Source organism: Perissodus microlepis, chromosome 1 (assembly GCF_051167445.1).
Source record: "Perissodus microlepis isolate ML-2025 ecotype Zambia chromosome 1, ASM5116744v1, whole genome shotgun sequence".
NCBI classification, from domain to species: Eukaryota; Metazoa; Chordata; class Actinopteri; order Cichliformes; family Cichlidae; genus Perissodus; species Perissodus microlepis.
The window spans coordinates 38,858,479-38,866,896 of NC_140461.1; positions in this window are offsets into that span (position 1 = coordinate 38,858,479).

The window sequence follows — 8,418 nt, forward strand, 5'->3', positions numbered from 1 at the left end:
TAATCCATCATACAAAATGTAATCAAATGGAAAAGTCTCTTTTTAAAACTTGTTTTATTAGTTTTAACCTTTTAACTTTATGCATCAAGCAAAAATTTAATTATATGCAACATTCACTGACTTCAAGAAATTTGTTTAACATTTAAACCTATTTTCTGCACATTCCAGCACATAAAATAAAATATTTTTTGTGTTTACACTCAGTCTTTCAAATAGATGCAAGTAAAACACAGCAGAAAATAAATAAAATCAAAGACTAGCGGTCCTGTTGCTCTATTTTCACCTGTAAAGCAGGAGTGGGGCAGGTGGAGGTTTACCCTGGTGCAGGTGTGCCGCAGCGGTCAGTGGAAGAATCCGCGAGTTTCTCTGTGAGTTTCCCATTACGTCGTAGCGCACTCGGTACAAGTAACGCGTTACTGCCCATCTCTGATCATGGGAATCCCCGACAGCCTACATCTATTGCAGCATAACTAAGGGAGGATTCAGGGTCACCTGGTCCAGCCCTAACTATATGCTTTAGCAAACAGGAAAGTTTGAAGCCTAATCTTAAAAGTAGAGATAGTGTCTGTCTCCTGAATCCAAACTGGAAGCTGGTTCCACAGAAGAGGGGCCTGAAAACTGAAGGCTCTGCCTCCCATTCTACTTTTAAATACTCTAGGAACAACAAGTAGGCCTGCAGAGCGAGAGCGAAGTGCTCTAATAGGGTGATATGGTACTACAAGGTCATTAAGATAAGATGGGGCCTGATTATTTAAGACCTTGTATGTGAGGAGCAGGATTTTGAATTCTGGATTTAACAGGAAGCCAATGAAGGGAAGCCAAAACAGGAGAAATCTGCTCTCTCTTTCTAGTCCCTGTCAGGACTCTTGTTGCAGCATTTTGGATTAACTGAAGGCTTTTCAGGGAGTTTTTTGGACTTCCTGATAATAATGAATTACAGTCGTCCAGCCTGGAAGTAATAAATGCATGAATATTTCTCATTTTAGAGATGTTGCACAAATGGAAGAAAGCAGTCCTACATATTTGTTTAATATGTGCATTAAAGGACATGTCCTGGTCAAAAATGACTCCAAGGTTCCTCACAGTGTTACTGGAGGCCAAGGTAATGCCATCCAGAGTATGAATCTGGTTAGATACCATATTTCTAAGATTTTCAGGGCCGACTACAATAACCTCAGTTTGATCTGAATTAAGAAGCAGAAAGTTAGCGGCCATCCAGGTCTTTATGTCTTTAAGACATTCCTGCAGTTTAACTAATTGGTGTGTGTTATCTGGCTTCATGGACAGATAGAGCTGGGTGTCATCTGCATAGCAGTGAAAATTTATGCTATGTCTTCTAATGATGCTGCCTAAGGGAAGCATGTATGATGTAAACAGAATTGGTCCTAGCACTGAACCCTGTGGAACTCCATAATTAACCTCAGTGTGTGAAGAGGACTCTCCATTTACATGCACAAACTGGAGTCTATTAGATAGATATGATACAAACCACTGCAGCACAGTACCTGTAATACCTACAGCATGTTCTAATCGCTCTAATAGGATATTATGGTCAACAGTATCGAACGCTGCACTGAGGTCTAGCAGGACAAGCACAGAGATGAGTCCACTGTCAGAGGCCATAAGAAGATCATTTGTAACCTTCACTAAAGCTGTTTCTGTGCTGTGATGAGCTCTGAAACCTGACTGAAACTCTTCAAATAAACCATTCCTCTGCAGGTGATCTGTTAGCTGTTTGACAACTACTCTCGGGTTGATCATATTTAAGATCGAAGAATTAATTAATGGCAGGACTTCTTTGAGCAGTTTTGTAGGAATGGGGTCTAAAAGACACGTTGATGGTTTGGAGGAAGTAATTATTGAAGTTAACTCAGAAAGATCAATTGGAGAAAAAGAGTCTAACTTAACATCAATGGTACTAAGAGTAGCTGTAGATAATATTACATCTGTGGGATGATTATTGGTCATTTTTTCTCTAATGATAAAAATTTTATTTGTGAAGAAGTTCATGAAGTCATTACTAGTTAACGTTAAAGGGATGGTTGGCTCAACAGAGCTCTGACTCTTTGTCAGCCTGGCTACAGAGCTGAAGAGAAACCTGGGGTTGTTCTTATTTTCTTCAATCAGTGATGAATAGTAAGATGTTCTGGCTTTGCGGAGGGCTTTCTTATAAAGCAGCAAACTATTTCTCCAGGCTAAATGATGATCCTCTAAATTTGTGACACGCCATTTCCTCTCCAGATTACGAGTCATCTGCTTTAGGCTACGTGTTTGAGAATTATACCACGGAGTCAGGTACTTCTGATTAGAGACCTTAGTTTTCACTGGAGCTACAGTATCCAGAGTCGTACGTAGTGAGGAGGTAAAATTATTAACAAGATAATCGACCTCTTTTGGAGCAGCGTTCAGATAGCTGCTCTGCTCTGTGTTGGTACAGGGCATTGAAGATGATAACAGTGGGTGGATTATATTCTTAAACTTAGTTACAGCGCTTTCAGAAAGACGTCTACTGTGATAAAGTCTACTCTCCACTGCTGTGTAATCAATTATTGTAAATGTAAATGTTATCAGGAAATGATCAGACAGGAGAGGGTTTTCAGGAAACACTGTTAGATGTTCAGTTTCTATGCCATATGTTAAAACAAGATCTAGAGTGTGATTAAAGTGGTGGGTGGGTTCTTTTACATTTTGAGAGAAGCCAATTGAGTCTAATAACAGATTAAATGCCATGTTGAGGCTGTCATTTTTAGCATCTACATGGATGTTAAAATCACCCACAATAATTATTTTATCTGAGCTCAGAACTAAATCAGATAAAAGTCTGAGAAATCAGAGAGAAACTCTGTGTAAGGCCCAGGTGGACGATAGATGGTAACAAGTAAGACTGGTTTCTGAGTTTTACAGCTGGGGTGGACGAGGCTAAGCATCAGGCTTTCAAATGAATTAAAAGTCTGTCTGGGTCTTTGGTTGATTAATAGGCTGGTGTGAAAAATTGCTGCCACACCGCCCCCTCGGCCTGTGCGTCGAGGTTTCTGGTAGTTAGAATGACTCGGGGGTGTTGATTCATTTAAACTAACATAATCATCCTGCTGCAACCAGGTTTCTGTAAGGCAGAGTAAATCAATTTGTTGGTCAATTATTAAGTCATGTACTAACAGAGACTTGGAGGAGAGAGACCTGATATTTATTTATTTATTTTTTTTTTTTTTTGCCTGTCCCATTTGGTCCTTTAGCCGTCAGAATTGTTGTCTGAAGACCAACAAGGAGACCCGATGGATTTACTTTGCCAAATGGATCATCACGGCCTTGCCGTATTGGTCCATTTGATCGACCTTTGTTGTTATTATTTATTTTATTTTATTTTCAGTTGTTACAGACGGGACAGACATGGCTGAGGGATAGGAAAGAGAGAAAGAAAGATGAAGGAAAAGAAAAACTGAAGGGAAGAGGGACAGTGAGAAAGGAAACTTAAAAAGAGAAAGAAGAGAAAAAAATCTCCTGGATCACCTGTTGAGAGAAAAAGAAGAGAAAACAAGCAAAAAACAGAGCAACATACTAAACACAACACCATCACGTTAATCTAGCTAAGTGTAAACAGCAGTAAATACTAAATATTGAATGTTGTTGTGTAGCAAGCAGGACCGACAGCGCACAATGTGCTTGGAAATAGCAGCCAATAAAGGTGTAGTTTATGTCTATGAACAGTGAACACCCGTGTGCACACCTGTGTGGATCAGCGCGCTTGTATTCAAAAGGTTTCCCCATGTAATGGTCTGCAAGAGGATGTCGAGAGCCATAGCCCGCCCCCCAGGGCATGAAGCAGGCATGGAGGAGATCCAGGCTCCAGACATCCAGAGGCCCCAGAGTGTGAGAGCCCAAGGAGGACCACCGGAGGGGCATCCGTGCCACCCTCCTGGGAAGAGCTGAGGAGAGCCCCAGATGAGGGGTCACCCAGTAGCCACGGAGCAGAAGCCAGAGGGGGCTGCAGTGGCGTGCCCGCCGGCTCTGCTGACAGCCAGCTGTGCCAGAGCGAACCGAGCCGCAGGCCCAGAGGCCGGAGGCCCGAGGGCCCCCTTTGCCCCGGAAGAGGCCTGACTGAGCAACAGGCACCAGGCCCCGCCAAGTAGTCACCGGGAGTGAGCTGGTACATAGAGACCTAATGTGTTTTACTCTTTGGTTCAGATGTGGATACTGTATTGTTCTTTCTTTGTGATCTTCTATGTTTAAGTTGTTTTTTGCTGGTTTTTAGTTTGTTTTTTGTCTGTTTGGGAGCTGACACAGTCTCTATGGAGATGGGGTTTTGCCCTTTGACAGGACTAGAAAATGTGTTTTTTTTTTTAAGTATATATAGAAAAATATAGAAAAAATACATGAAAAAGAGCTGCTGAGGGTAACATGCTGATAGACACGTAGCAGAAATCCACTCGGTTTGAAAGCTAATTCAGTCCAGGTCTTTGGTCCAGTCCCAGCCACATGATGTTGTGTGACATCACATGTTCACCTGGAAATCAGTTTGGGTGGAGATATTAAACAAAATCTGACCACATAAAGCCTAAAACCTTGTTCTGTTTTCTTTCTTTCATTTTCTTTTGTTTAATGAATTAATGAATTAACTTGAAGTAAAATCTGAAATGTGTTTTTCTGAGTGTTAGAGGATGGACCTGTCCTGGCTACTGTTATGCACCAAGAGGAACCCAGGACCCAATGGTGGACCTGCCAATTCTCAAATTCTATGGCAAATCTCAGTGAGGCTCTGTGGTGTTGGGCAGTGCACACAGGGCCAGTAGAGGGCATGGGGCCCTCAGGCCACCCTCATGAAATGTCTTTCTCATTGTTTGGTCACACCAGTGGCCTGCTGGAGGCTGGAGGCCTTTTGTTGGACTACTTGTGCAACATTGATAGGGTCCAGGTATTCATGAAAGTTTAAATTGATTACAAATAATTAGCAAATTACATAAGGCTCTTTGGCGCCATACAGAGGCCAGTGACAAATGCTGTAATCCAGACTGGAATGTCTTGATGCATCCTCCATCATCCTGGCAAGGAAATCCTTCCCTGCATTTCACTTACCTCGACACAGGGAAACTAATCTTTGCATAACAGAATTTGAGTCTTCCTATTCTCAGCTTTGGCCCCTCATCTTAGACATCCAGGCAGTAGGACAGTGTGCTCTCCACTGAGGAGCAGTAGAAGGCCAGCAGCAGCTTCTGGTCAAGGTCATTCTTCCTGAGGACACGGAGGAAGTGCAGCTGCTGATGGACTCAGGGTGAGTGTAGTGCATCCAGGTGAGAGCGGCTGATATATGGGTACCCAGAAACCTGAAAGTGGAGACAGATTCCACCTGTTCTCCAGTCATAATGAGACAGGAGTGGACCTGTCTGTGCCTTCTGAAGTCTATAAGAAGTTCTTGAGAATATCACATAACCAAAGATAAAGAAGACCCTGTTTCTGTGAAAGCTGTCTACAAGACACAGGAATTTTCTTTTTATGTGAACTGGATCCGAGGTAATTCTGAGGATCATCACGAGCTTGCAAGGAGACTGTAAGCACATTACAGAGCCACCAAAAAGGTGAAAAATACCAGCAGTTAGGGAGCGTTTAACATGTCATTTCCCAATAATAACATGCGTCTTCTGAAATCTCAGAGGATGGTTAGTTAGAGAGGTGTGTTTGTGAGTAATTGATCGGAATTAATACTACTACTACTAATAATAATAATAATAATGATGATAATGCAATTTCTCAAATGGAAACCAATGTTTAATAGTTCAACTGCATACAACAACTAAAAACGAAACCCTTCCAGTGTATTTACATGGCATATCAAATGTGCAGTAATGTCAAATAAAATAAGGTATACTTGTGTCTCCTGTGTGTGTCCATGTGTGTATTTTTGTGCATGTGTAAGTGTTAGTGAATGAGTGAGTCTGTGTCTGTATTGCTTGTATGTGGTTGCTGCAGTAAAGAAAAGTTTGCCCTGTGCTCTGATGCAACATGTTATACTGCTGAAAATGAGTCATTGTGATGGTGTAGATGTTAATAATTAATGTTAATATTAATTCGCTGTCCAACCCAACAGCCCCTCAGCTCAGAGTTTTATGTACATTTGTATTGATCTGTGAAAAAACTTTCATGTGTACATTTTTACTAATACTATTACAGTTGGATGCTGGTCTGCTGCTGTTGTTTTAATCTCCCTGCCTGCACGTCTCAAGCTGTGCTGGGATTCTCCCTCCCTTCATGGTGGAGCTTCAGCTGCCACACCTGTTGTCCATCTGGCTGATCTTCTCCAGTCTCCATCAGATCATTTTCCTCCTTCATGTGTTTCTCTATTGGCTGAAGTCTTGAAGTCTTTATACATTTTGTCGTCAACAAAATGTCATTTCGGTCAACTTTTGGATAACAGCTTCTCGGCCTTGAAAAATACAGTTTTATTGCTATAATACTTTTTATTTTATTTTATTTCACTTTAAATCACTTCACTCACTGCTCTGGTTCTTGTATAACATTTTTCTGCTCTTTGTGAACACTCCACTTGCCTCTTTCACTTTTTCACACCGTTTTATACAAGCACTTTTTCTATGCTTTTTCTACATACGTGCTCTATCCAACGTTCACACACATTCATACACATTTACTGCCGGTTGTTGCAGGTATTACAGAGAGTGGGAAGGCTGCCATCAGCCTTTAGTTTGGTGCCTAATTTAAACTTTGTAACTAAGTTAACAGTTCATCTGTATATTGCAGTATAATGTCTGTTTGCTGTTGATATGTTGCTGTATAAAACAGTGGTGGATGGAGCAGGGGTAAATGGATGAGGCAAGTTGTATATAGTGCTTTGAGGGCTCAGGTAAGTAGAAAAGCACTACATAAGAACCAGACCGTTACTTTACCTGAGCTCACCATGTCAGGATCAGAATAATCAAAGTTGGAGCATACTAACAAGGATTTTGACTCCAGCTCACAGATAAAAAGTAAGAAAAAACAAGTTGCAGAAAGTCTTAAGGTACTATACAAACAAGTTTGTATAGCTTGTAAATGCAAAACTCTGTAGTTCATTGTGCATATGGGTATACAACCTGAATGATATAGCAGTGAGTTATTTCAGTGTCCTTCCGAGTGACAGCCTGAGGGAAGAAACTGTCTCTGTGGTGGCTGGTTTTTGTAAACAACACCTGCCTGAAAGCAGCAGTTGGAATAGTTTTTCCGGGATGTGAGGGGTCTGCAGAGATGTTTTCTGCCTGTTTCCAAACACTGGACCTGTACAGGTCTTGGATGGAGGGAAGATCAGTACCGATAATCCTCTCTGCAGACCTGATTCTCCATTGCAGTCTGGTCCTGTCCTGCTTCGTAGCTGAGCCAAACTAGACAGTGAGTAGTGGGCACAGGATAGACTGGATGATGGCAGCGTAGAAGATCACTAGCAGCTCCTGTTGTAGGTTGAACTTGAAGTCTGATAACACACACCAAGTAGTTAAACTGCAGGAATGTCTTAAAGACTCAAAGACCTGGATTACCTCTAATTTTCTGCTTCTAAATTTAGTTAAAACTGTGGTTATTGTAGTCGGCCCTGAAAATCTTAGAAATATGGTATCTAAGCAGATTCTTACTCTGGATGGCATTACCTTGGCCTCCAGTAACGCTGTGAGGAACCTTGGAGTCATTTTTAACCAGGACATGTCCTTCAACGCACACATTAAGCCTTCAGTTTTCAGGCCTCTCTTCTTCTGGAACCAGCTTATAGTTTGGATTCGGGAGACAGACGCTCTTTGTAAGATTAGGCTTAAAGCTTTCCTTTTTGATAAAGCATTTAGTTTTGTTTGGATCAGGTGACCCTGAATCCTCCCTTAGTTATGCTGCAATAGATGTAAGCTGCTGGGGGATTCCCATGATGCATTGAATGTGTCTTCTTCAGTCACGTTTCTCACTCACTATGTGTTAATAAGCCTCTCTGCATTCAATTATTTGATGTTATTAATCTCGGGCTGTCTTCGACACGTGTCTTTGTCCTGTCTTCCTCCCCTTACCCCCAACTAGTCGTGGCAGATAACGGACCCTCCCTGAGCCTGGTTCTGCTGGAGGTTTCTTCCTGTTAAAAGGGAGTTTTTTTCCTTCTCACTATCACCAAAACTTTTGCTCATGGAGGTCATATGATCCTTGGGGTTTCATCTGTTTTCTTTGTATTATTGCAGGACCTTCACCTTACAATATAAAGCACCTTGAGGCAATTGTTGTTGTGATTTAGCGCTATATAAATAACATTGAACTGAAATGAAGTAAATATCCAATCGGTTGTCGCAAAATGTTGCAGCATCACCTGATCCTTTCAGTAATCATCTGTGTTTTTCTTTTAGTTTGTTGCCTATCTGTTTGTTTCTTGGTAGTTGCTAGAAGGCATAGTATCATAAGCACCTTGTC